The following is a 12629-nucleotide window of genomic DNA, read 5'->3' on the forward strand; positions in this document are numbered from 1 at the left end:
AGCCTCAGTTCCATCATCATTTGGGATTTTATAAGCCTCTTCAGTCTCTTATAATTTTCAGACGTGACCAAGCACACTGCTGCACAGCAGATCTCTAGAATGTATTCATTTTGTACAAGTGAAATTTTATGCCCACTGAATGAATGGTAGCTCCCCATTTTACCCTGTTCCCAACCCCTGCGAGCACCACGCTACTCCCGTCTATGAGTCTGACTCTGTTAGGTACCTTTCCTGGTGGCTCAGATGATAAGGAAACTGCCAGCAATGCAGATGACCCAGGTTCAATCCTTGGGTGGGGAAGATCCCCTGGAGAAGGTAAGGGCAACCACTCCAGTCTTCCTGCCTGGAGAATCCCATGGACAGAGGAGTCTGATGGGCTACAGTCCACTGGGTCCCAAAGAGCTGGACATGACTTGAGTAACCAACACTTCATATCAGTTGAACCATGCACTATTTGTCCTGTGACTGGCATATTTCATTCAGCATAGGGTTCTGCAGGTTCATTCTTGTTATCACAAATGGCAGAATTTTCTTCTTTTTTAAAGTTCAGTGGTACTCCATGGCATGAACCTACCACATTTTCTTTATCCTTTCATCTGTGGGTGGACATTTCGGTTGTTTCCACACCTTGGCTATTGTGGATAATGTTGCATGAATGCAGGAGTGCAAATATCTCTTTGAAATCCTGATTTCAATGATTTTGGATAAATGTCTAAAAGTAGGAGTCATGGATCATATGGTAGTACTTTTTTTCAATTTTAAGAGAGTAGATCTCATGATAAATATTCTTATCACAATTTCAAAAAAGGAAGAAAGAGAGGAAAGAAGATCCTATTGTCTACAACAAACAATACAAAAATTAAATATGTTTTTTAAAAGTTGACCAGGGCACTATCAGTTTTTAGCAAAACGATCTCATAATTCCATATTAGAAATTGCAAAAAGGAACTTGAACAGTGAAGGCAAGATGGTCATCCCTGACCTCCCTGGACCCTGGAGTTTCTAGACAGATTTACAAAGCAGTGAAGGAAAAAAGCATTGGTTACCACATCTTTCTGTTCGATGTGTGCTTGGGAAAAGATTGAAAAATATGTTAATTTTACTCAGAACATTTCTTAACATGTCTCTAAGAGGAAATTCACTTCTAGCACAGCTCATGGGATTTTGATCTTGTTTTCATATTATTTTCATTTCATGGATGATTTTATCTACTGATTACCCAATTGACAAGAGCTCCTACCAGTTTCTGTTCAGCATTTATCTTGTTAATGGTGAGAGAATACTATCAAAGAAAACAAAATCCAACCAAGTAAATGTGAAGATCTGATTGGCTTTCATAGGCAATTCATAAATTGAGCAGCATCCCTTCTGCTGCTACTGCTGGTGCTAAGTCACTTCAGTCGTGTCCGACTCTGTGCGACCCCATGGACTGCAGCCCACCAGGCTTCCCTGTTCCTGGGATTCTTCAGGCAACTGGAGTGGGTTGCCATTTCTTTCTCCCAGCATCCCTTCTAGCAGCCTTTTAAAAGGATGCTTGGAGGAGTTGCACAAAATGGAAGGTTTTTATAGAAAAGAGGTTGGGTCAAGAAGGTTATTAGAAAACAAAAGAAAGAGTTATTTGAGGCCAGTACTTCTACTTTGGGGACAGAAAGGGGACGGCAAGGGTCTTTATTATGCAGATTTCCTCACTAATGTTAATTGAGAAATTTCAGATTGACTGTTTTGAAGGTCATTTCTGGGAGGAGTTGAAGCTGTAATTAAGTCTTGGTTGGGGAGTGAATGACTCCATTTTGGGTTTTTGTGTTTTCAGCAATACAAGATTCAAGATAGCAGCTGCTGCTTTGAGAAACAGAACTTTCTTTTACCAGACGTTCTTTAAGTTGGAGGGAAAGTAATGTCTTGAAATCATGTATATTTTAATATAAAATTTATTGTTTAATGATTGTAGAAATTATAAATTCTGCCTGGAGATAATACAGAGGAGTAGAAACGATTAATCCCACCTCCCAAAGCCAAAGTACTACTAATGTTCTGCTCTATTTCCTTCTGCTTGCTCACATTCTCTCTCTCTCCCCTGATCTGTTTACATAGTTGTATTCACACTGTATACATAACTTTGTACCCTGCTTTATTTCACTTAACGTGACAACATAAACATTTTTCTCTATTATTAAAACCCTTAGTGTGCAGTGTGGAGACCTCTTTTCATGGTGAAACTTCAACAGTACTCAAAGAGATCATCACACCCAGTCTTCGCCACACACAGGCAAGTTCCCTCCAAAGTTTTGGGCTGCTCCTGGTTAAAGAACCCGCCTGCAAATACGGGAGACATAAGAGACCAGCGTTCCATCCCTGAGTCAGGAAGATCCCCTGGAGAAGGGAATGGCAACCCTCTCCAGTATTCTTGCCTGGAGAATCCCAGGGACAGAGGAGCCTGATGGGCTATAGTCCACGGGTTACAAAGAGTTGGACATGACTAAAGCGACTTAGCACACCTGGTCTGCTAAACAGGACTCAGAACTAGGACAGTCTTGGGCAGGAAGGACATGCCCAGACTTGTTCATTCGCCCATTCCCAGGGACACGACTGAAGTGACTTAGCAGCAGCAGCAGGGCCAGTTTATGGCCTGCAAAGCAATCCCATTAATCCAGAAGTTCTTCCCTGCAGAAACACATACTTGTTTTGAACCAAGCAGGAAGGCTCATAGGCACAGCAGCCCCAGGGGGATAGAATCCAGACACCACAAGAGAAAGGAAACTATCCCATTGATCATGTGGTAAGACAAAAGAGAGAAAAACTGTCCTAATACACAGTCCTGGTGTGGCGAGGCCTGGCCTACAACCACATACCTGCCTGTGCCACGTAACAAGCATGAGGTGAGCACACTTGAGGTTGCAGAGAGCCTGTGGCCTGGACAAGGGGAGATGGCAGGCACGACGCGCTGACCCCGGCAGGAGAGACCCCGGCTGGAGTCCCTGCTGTCTGATTGGACTTCTCTGAAATAAAACAAGGGAAGCCAATGCGGAAACAGAGCTGGCAGCTATGTGAGAGGCATTGAGGGCTCATTCCTTGCCATCCAGTGCAGACAAAGCTCTCAGGTTAGTTCATCCAGTTTTTCATTTTATTATCCAAGATGTTTAAATGGTGGCTTGTGGCAAACTGTAAAACTCGGGGTGTGCTTTAGTCTAGAGCAAGTCTGTGTATTGGGATTAAATATGCACATATTAGGTAGGTAGAATAGGGGAAAGGAGTCCAAAATGGCAGTGGCTAAAAGACAAGGAAGGAAAAAGCCCGAAAAAATAGAACAAAGGAAGGTCCAAGGACCAGAGTGAAGACTTCAGGTAGAACAAACAGCACTCCTAGCTAAGCCCCATTGCATAGGGCAGACCCAGGTGGGGGAAAAAACATATAAAAGGAGGAGCCAAAGCACTTTCTCTCTCTCTTTCTCTCCTGCGTGCGTGCACTCTCTCTCTCTCTCTCTCACACTCTCTCTCTCCCTCCCCAACATGCTCCTCCACTCTCTTCTCTTCGAGTCTTTGGGTTGGCATGCCCTCACACTTCGAGGATGGATTCTCCTGCTGTCTTCTAAATAAAATAGAGCTGTAACACTGATTTGCCTAAGAGCTATAACACGGTTTGTCCAAGACCCGAGAGCTGTGACGCGCCGAGGGCTTTAATATCCGTCGCTCCAAATCTTTGTTGTGACAAAACAAAGAACCGAGGACCATACACTCGCGTGACACACACTACTGTATACAAAACTGATAGCTAATAAGGACCTACTATATAGCACAGGGAATTCTGTTTATTACTCTGTAATGACCTATATGCAAAAAGAACCTAAAAAAGAATGGATAAAGATTTCCCAGTGACCAAGACTCTGCATTTCCAATGCAGGGGGCCTGGGTTCTATCCCTTTTCAAGGAACTAGATTCCACATGTCACAACTACATGTAGTCACATGAAAATCATGCCACAATAAAGATCGAAGACCCCGTGTACTGCAACTAAGACCCAGGCAGCCATAGAAATAATAAATATTTAAATAAATAAATAAAAGTTTGAAAGAGTAGATATATGTATATGATGTATAACTGACTCACTTTCTTGTACTCCTGAAACTAACACGATCCTGTAAATCATCTATACTCCAAAATAGATAAATAAATAAAATTAAATAAAGCAAGTTTTTGTAAATCTTTGTGCCAACATGTGATTTTTGCAAAATTCTTCTTTTATATTTCAGGGGTCAGGGGAAAGGATTTTGCAAAATAGAGATGGTGTGTTGGTTTCTGGGTGGCTCTGGGCACAGGAGAAGATGAGCAGGAAGGAGGCTGCATAGCAGAGGCAGGGGGGTAGGTGCTGGCTCCATGGCTGGCTCTAGTCCCCCCTCTCCAAGAAAGACACACTGAATACCTATGATCAGGATCCACAGTATTTCTTTGCCATGGGGACATCATTCCCTAAAGAGCTATTTGCATGGCAAGGACAATATTTCTTAATCTGCTCTTAATCGGAATCCAGTTTTCAATCCAGAGAAAAGTCTCTCCAGGCTTTTCACTGTTGCTGCTGTTTGGTCCCTCAGTCATGTCCCACTCTTTTGCAACCCCAGGGACTGCAGCCCTCCAGCTTCCTCTACCCATGGGATTTCCAGACCAGAGAACTAGAGTGGGTTGCCATTTCCTTCTGCAAGGAAATTTTTAATATGATTTGCTAAAATGCGTTATGTAAGTGAACAGTTTGCTCTGGGTCTTGCAGAGAGCTCATAGGACATTCTATATAGCAAGGATCCTGGAGGCTTTTTACTGGTATTTCTTTTGGCAGCAATTTGTGTCCCTCCACCCCCAATGCCCTCCTCATTCTCTCCATGCCTATGCCTCCCTGCCCCCACACCTCTGCAAATAGGTCCTTATTGGTCTGTAGCACAGGGCTCTCATGCCTGGCACAGCAACATTCCCCTGAATTTCTTTGAAAGAATTTGATCTTAAGCAGTAACATCCTGGAAACATAACTGGATTTTACTACTGGCCTCAGAAGAGAAATGCAGTTGACCAAATTACTCAAGGAAATAGTTAACACTGAGAGATAATCTCTTACATTAACCTTCTGGTGGAAGACAGAAATATACTGGGAGAGCCAGGCTTGCTTTTCTATCATCACTCTACTAATCCCCTTACAGGCTCAAAAGACAAAAGGAACATTCAATCCCACAGTGACCTAGTTTCTGGCAGCTCTTATCATGGTACATTCCCATCCTCATCCTCCTGGAGCCATAAGCAGAAAGGCCCCACCAGCCAGAAGGACAGTCCCTCTCCTCAGGTCTATTAGCCTGTTTACATGACAGTGTCATTCCCCAGACAGCAAAAGGAAATCTTCCCACGCTCCCCACACACCAGGGTTCTTCAACTGCAAAAGCCAAATTCTTCCTTCAAAAGCCATGCATCCGTTCTCACGGCTCCTCCAGGCCAAGATGGTGTGCCTGGGAAAATGGCCATCCCCATAAATAGAGGGAGGTGGGGGAAAGCCCATGGGAGAACTAGCCAGGAAAAAAAAAAAAAATATGGCTAAAACACACACACACACATATTGGTTATTTGGGAGTATATTTTTTAATTTTCTCATATTTAAAAAATGTTCCTTCTATTGATTTGTAGTTTCATTCCATTGTAATCAGAAGTGATACTGTCTATAATTGCAATCTTCTAAAATTTGTTAAGACTTGTTTTGTTGCCTACCATGTGGTCTGTCTTGAGGATGTGTGCACTTGGGAGGAATGTATATTCTGCTGTTTTGGTGGACTGTTCTGTACATGTCTATGGGATCCAATTCTGTCCTTGTTAATATTCATCCTGGTTGTTCATTTCTCATGGAAAGTGGGGTATTAAAATCTCTTTCTATTATTTTAAACACCCACACACAAAAGCCAGAAAATGGTAAGTGTTGGCAAGGATATGGAGAAATTGGAACCCTCGTGCTCTATTAGTAGGGATGTAAACTGCTGCAATGACTATGGAGAAAAAAAGTTAAAATAGAGTTATCACATAATCCAGACACTCCACTTCTAGATATATCCAAAAGAATTGAAAGCAGGGTTCAAAGAGATCTTTGTACTCGCATATTTGCAGTCAATTCACAATAGCTAAAAAGAAACAGAAGCAACCAATGTCCATGACAGATGAATGGATAAACAAAAAATGGTCTATATATACACACAATGGAATATCATTCGGCCTCAAAAAAGAAACAAAATTCTGACCCATGCTACAATGTGGATGAACCTTGAGGACATTATGCTAAGTGAAAGAAGCATAGCATTATGCTATGCTAAGTGAAATAAGCAAGACACAAAAGGATAAATCCTGTATGATTCCATTTATATACAGCATGTAGAGTAATCAAAATCATAGAGGTAGAGCATACAACCATACAAAATCATAGAAGTAGAACATACAACCATGACTGGGAATGAGGAGATATTGCTCAGTAGGTACAGAGTTTCAATTTGGGATGATGCAAAGAGCTAGAGACAGATAATGCTGCTGGTAGCACGATATTAAGAGTGCGTTTGATACCACTGAGCTAATACACTTAGAAATGATTAAGATGATAAATTTTATGTTATATGTATTTGTGTGTGTATGTGTGTGTATGCTCAATCATGTCCAACTCTTTGCGATGCCATGGACTGTAGCCTGCCAGGCTCCTCTATCCATGGGATTCTCCAGGCAAGAATACTGGAGTGGGTTGCCATTTCCTTCTCCAGAGGATCTTTCCGACCCAGAGATCAAACCCACATCTTCCATGTCTCCCGTATTGCAGACTGATTCTTTACCACTGCACCATGTGGGAAGTCCTTTATATGTATTTTTACCACAATTTAAATTTTTTCATAAAAAAAAAAGATTTAAAAAAAATACAGATAAGCAACAAGGATTTACTGTATAGCACAAGGGACTATATTCAATTTCTTGTAATAACTTATAATAGAAAAAGCTACATATAAATATATATATATAGTGTTTCAGTGTATACCCTGCACTGTGGACTAAGGGTTTGCAGGAAAGCCATCCTCCAGGGCAGGAGCTAGGTGTCTTTACTCAAGACCAAGGAGCTTCATTCCCACATGCACACCCTTTCCTGTCTCTCCCATTTCCTTCTCCCAATCTTTGTCACTTAGCAATCCTCTCTGTGGTAACCAAACCTCCACTCCAGCACCTCTTTCCCTAAGGCCAAGTTAGTTTGCACTGATAGAATGGGTACCATGAAGGGTGTCTGCAAATCTAGAAAATGACATACCCACCACGGCCACCATCCACAGGGCTGCATCCCCATCTGCTATGCTGTTACTTGGTCCCCCTGCCCCAGGGGACCAGGACTGACATGGACCCATGGTCTCCCTACCCCTTCCTATGCCTCCTCCTTCAAATCTCTCTCTGAGTTACAAGATTCTCTTTAATCTTCCCATGAACACTCTCTCTTTCTTATGTGACCACCAATTTTCTGCATTTTTTTTTTGCTACTAAAAAAGCCTAACAATATCTGACTGCGCCGCTCCCCCCCATCTTTCTGCAGGCAAAGGTACCCATCATGCCAAATGACAGCACTTCATGTAATTTTTACAGCTTCACAAGCTGAACCTTTTCCCATGGCTGCAGCGAAAGACCAAGGCTATAACCCCAAGGACCGACATTACGATGACATTTTATGATCTCAGAGTCTCTCTCATTCAGGGATTATGAATTAGTGTTTCTATCGTTAAAAGCCACCCTGAGAATATGGGGATAAGAGCAAACCCATTTGTTTTATGTGAGCAGCTAAACCAGAGCTGCAAGCATAACCAATATGGTACAGCTGACACACCAATCCCACTCTTGGCATCCATGGTCTGTGTGGTCCTGAGTGAGTCACTCCCCCATCTGACCCTCCCTCACAGGATATGAACATTCAGCAAGATGACAGTGATTTATCACCTGCCTGTAATGTGGTAGGTACCATGGGGAATGGGGAGGGCATGTGGATCTCAGAAAATCCACTGTAGTTTCAAAGGCATGTGATTTCTGACGGGCAAGTGCAATAGGTCTTAAACTAGCCCAGAGGAAACACGGACCCCCATCCTGCCAGGACCCACATCCTTGCTGGTGTTTGGAGTGTAAACCCAGAGATAGCCTGCAAGAGATGGAGAATCCTCTCCATGTCATTTTAATAATCACTAAGAGTTTGGGGCTTATCCAACAAGAAAAGTAGGGACAGAACACAGACTCCCTTCCACAGAAACCATGTGTGAAATTAGAGGCTCTGACAGTTTATAGGAGGAGGTGAGTTTTTGATGAGAGGCCAGTGGAGAGTCATTAAAGCCAGATGAGGGGGGATGAAGAAAACCAGAAATGCAAACTCAGCCAATGGCGGAGTCAAAGGGACCCAGAACTAGGGGATGTAACCTTTGATGTAAGGGCAGATGTAAGGGCAGAACCTCTGATGGAAGGGCAGAAGTCAGAGGAGCCTCTCTAGGTAAGTAGTGGCATCTTTGTGAATAAAATCATTGCTGGGAGAACTCAGATCCTGCATCTTAGCTCCAGTCCCTCTGGTGGGTCCTTGAGATGGAAATTCTAACCTGTTCGGTCTGGGAAATTGATGCAAGTGTGTTTCAACACAAAAGCTCAGAATTAAGCAGAGAAATGAAAAAGTATTAATAAATAAAACTCCTAAGTGAACCACACTAATTTTAAGCAGTGTGTTCTTCAGCCTTAAAAAGTTTGTACTATTTCAGAAATTTTAACAACTCCAACAGATTGGACATAGAAGCTATAATTATTTGATTTTTTAAAAATCTAGATATAAGTTAAAAGGTGGAAAATGATTTGTCTTAGATTGTACATGAATTGAATACACATGATAAGTTGAATTCATCAGAGTTACAGAAATTGTTTTAAGTGCTTGGAAAGTTTTGTTTATTATGGACAGTGGGAATTCTTAAGGGGACAATAAACGGGGCTTCCCTGGTGGCTCAGAGGGTAAAGCGTCTGCCTGCAATATGGGAGAACTGGGCTCGATCCCTGGCTCAGGAAGATCCCCTGGAAAAGGAAATGGCAACCCACTCCAGTATTCTTGCCTGGAGAACCCCATGGACAGAGGAGCCTGGTAGGCTACAGTCCATGGGGTCACAAAGAGTCGGACACGGCTGAGTGACTTCACTTTCAAACGGGGCTTCACTGGTAGCTCAGCTGGTAAAGAATCTGCCTGCAATGCAGGAGACCCCAGGTTGATTCCTGGGTTGGGAAGATACCCTGGAGAAGGGAATGGCTACCTATTCCAGTATTCTTGCCTGGAGAATTCCATGGACAGAGGAGCCTGGCAGGCTACAGTCCATGGAGTCACAAACAGTCAGACACGACTGAGTGACTTTCACTTCACTAAATGCAGTCTAACATACTCAGTGGGGGTGGGGGTGGACTTCCCTGCAGTCCAGAAGTTAAGGCTTCACCTTCCAATGCAGGGGAAGCAGGCTCAGGTGCTAAGATCCTACTTGCCTTGCAGTCCAAAAACCATAACATAAAACAGAAACAATATTGTAAAAAATTCAATAACGACTCAAAAAATCTTTAAAAAGTATTTAAGGGTGTAATTATTGGTTGTGAAGCTATATTAGTAAAATAGAATAATAAAGTTTGTAAGGAATTTGTAAGTAATAGAATTTGGGATGTGTAATAATTCTAGAATTCATTTTGAAATCCCATGCCATTATACCTGACTTCTCTAGGCATACTTGCCCCCTTCAAGGCAGCATCCTCACCCACACTGTTACCACCAATAGCTGAGAGTCTATAAGCCAAGTTGGAGCGGGGGTAGAAATAAAAAATGAAAGAATGAGGAATGAAGACTGTATTCTAGGCAAGGGAGTCCAAGAGTGAAGAAGGTGGGTCCAGGAAGCAGAGTGGGGAAGACAGAGATTCCTCTCATGAATGTCAGTGGCTTCAACTGACCAACCTTTAGTTCAGTTAGATTGAACTGGACTGATTTCAATTCTGGAGGAGCTGAGCGGAAGATAGAGGAACAAGATGAAATTAGGATACAGGACCTTGCCCATCAGATTAAGATTTATTTCAGACCCAGGATGTTTAGGGCCAGGTAGCCAATTAGCAACTCTCTTACCAGGTGAGAAGCAGACAGCCTCTGCAAGCTGTCCAGGCGGAGGAGAGCTATAAGGAAGTGCACCTGTTATTTATCTATTTTATGTTTTAATATTTATTAATTTTTATTTCTTCAGCTGTTCCAGGTCATAGTTGCAGCATGCAGGACCTTTTTGTTTTGGCATGTGGGTTCTAGTTCCCTTCCCTGCACTGGGATCATAGAATCTTAGCCACTGGGCCACCATGGAAGTCCCTGTTCATCTGTTTTAAATATAGCAGCGTAGCACAGGGACCTCTGCTCAATACTCTCATATCTGAACGGGAGAATAATTTGAAAGAGAATAGATAAATGTGTATGTGTAACTGAATCCCTTTGCTGTACACCTGAAACTAACATAACCTTAATCAACTATACTCCAATGTAAAATAAAAATTAAAAAAAAAAAGCACACCTGGCCTTGATGTGGAAGCAGACTAGAGCCCCAGAGGACGCCGGAGGTGGAGCAGCAGCTGACGGAGGAGCCTGAAAAGAGAGCGGAGGAGATGAAGAGTGAAAGCCACACGGACGTGGCCCCCGGGCGCCTGAGAAACGAGAGCGGCAAGAAATAGGAGCAGAGGGAGCAGGAGGAGAGACCTGGGAAGGAGGGGCTGGCGTGGGGCATGTGCATTTGTAGCCCGAGACCCTGGAGAGAAGATGCTCCACGGATATGAAAACAAGGGGGTGGGCAGGGCAAGTCAGCTGGGTTAGAGGGCCAGATGTGGGCCAGTGAGGAGGGGGCCTCGGAAGACTCTTTCATCAGGAAATGTGGGAGAACAAGGGGACGAAGTGGGCTCCATGGAAACCATCTCCCACCCACCACTTCCTGGGAGCAGCCTTCCACCCAATATCTCCAGCCAACATGGTAACTCTGAAAAGTGGGTGACATTGCCCTATTCTGCAGCTGAGGCACCTGAGCCTCAAGAAATGAGAATTCTTGCCCAAGGTTGGATGCTATCAGGTGGCAGAAACATAAAGACCTGAGTCTGTGGGACTCTACTGCTGAGTCCTTCCCTCTAGGGTCCCACGTCTCCAGGCAAAAGTTACATCCTTCCCAGCCCTTAGTGAGATGTCAGCCACTGGGAACAAATGAGATTGGGGCTGGGTTTGGGCTAATAGATGACTTTCAGTTTCACAGGAACTTGGTACATCTGTTTTAGGGTGGAGGAAACCAAACAAAACTGTTTGCAGATTCCAGTCAAGTTGTGAGATTCAGGGAAATGATACCAAGCTGGCTCAAGCCCTGGGCCAGTTCCTCAAAGGCTCAGTGATTCGTCTGAAACCCAGAGCATCAGAGCCGCGATACACCAGATGGAGAGTGAGCAATGGTGCCCCGACAACCCCGAGCCTCGTCTCGGGCAACAGACCATCAGTTTGCTTCTGTGCACTTAACTGCTTGCTTGTTCACTTCCTTTTTCTTTTAAATTAAAATCAATATCATAGTGATGAAGACAGCTGGCTTTGCAAAGCATGAGAAGTCCCCCGAGTCTTGGTTTCTCCTCCCAAATCTGCCAAAATACAAATACATTTCTCCAGGGCTTCGACTCACTCCCCATAAGGAAAGATATGCCAGTCATGCATAAGAACTATCAGACATCTTAGAGGAAATTTGCTTGTTAAACTCCTGAATATGGGACATCCCTGATGGCTAAGACCCTGAGCTCCCAACTCAGGGGGTTCAAGTTCCATCCCTGGTCAGGGAGCCAGATCCTGCATACTTCAACTAAGACTTCGCGTGCCACTACTTGAGATCCTGCGTGCTGCAACCAAAATGGAAGATCCCACATGCCAGGGCTAAGACCCTGTGCAGCCAAACACACACACACATAAATATATGTAGTTTTTAAAACCTTGAATATACCAGCGTACCAGCAGAAGGTGTTGCTCAACCAAAATGTGGGACTCCCTCTTCACGCTGTGACCTGTGGCCCAGAATTCATGGCCCAGCCCCACTGCAGCCTGCTGGGGCCATGTGTCTAGTTCTTCCCCATGGTGGTGACCAGAAGTAAACTGGGTCCCATCCAGGCCAAAACTTTTGAGAAGCAGGGGGGGTTTCTACAACTCTCCCAACTGCTGGCTGGATACAGAGGGCTCCAAAACCAGGACAGTAGAAAGCTGTGAGATGGGAGGAGCCAAGTCTCTGGCTCACTAGGAAAAGGAGGGATCTGACCACTAGGAACCACCTTACGTCACTGGTATGGGGGAGTTTATTTATAGCTGCTTTTTATCTAGGGCCTTCTCAGATGGCTCAGAGCTAAAGAATCCACCTGCCAATGCATGAGACAGATAAGATGTCAGTTGGATCCCTGGGTCGGGAAGATGCCCTGGAGGAGGAAATGGCAACCCACTCAAGTATTCTTGCCTGGGAAATCCCATGGACAGAGGAGCCTGGAGGGCTACAGAATCCATGGGGTCACAAACGAGTCAGACATAACTTAGTGACTAAACAACAGCAACAACAGTGA

The sequence above is a fragment of the Bos mutus genome, chromosome 11, assembly GCF_027580195.1.
Source record: "Bos mutus isolate GX-2022 chromosome 11, NWIPB_WYAK_1.1, whole genome shotgun sequence".
NCBI classification, from domain to species: domain Eukaryota; kingdom Metazoa; phylum Chordata; class Mammalia; order Artiodactyla; family Bovidae; genus Bos; species Bos mutus.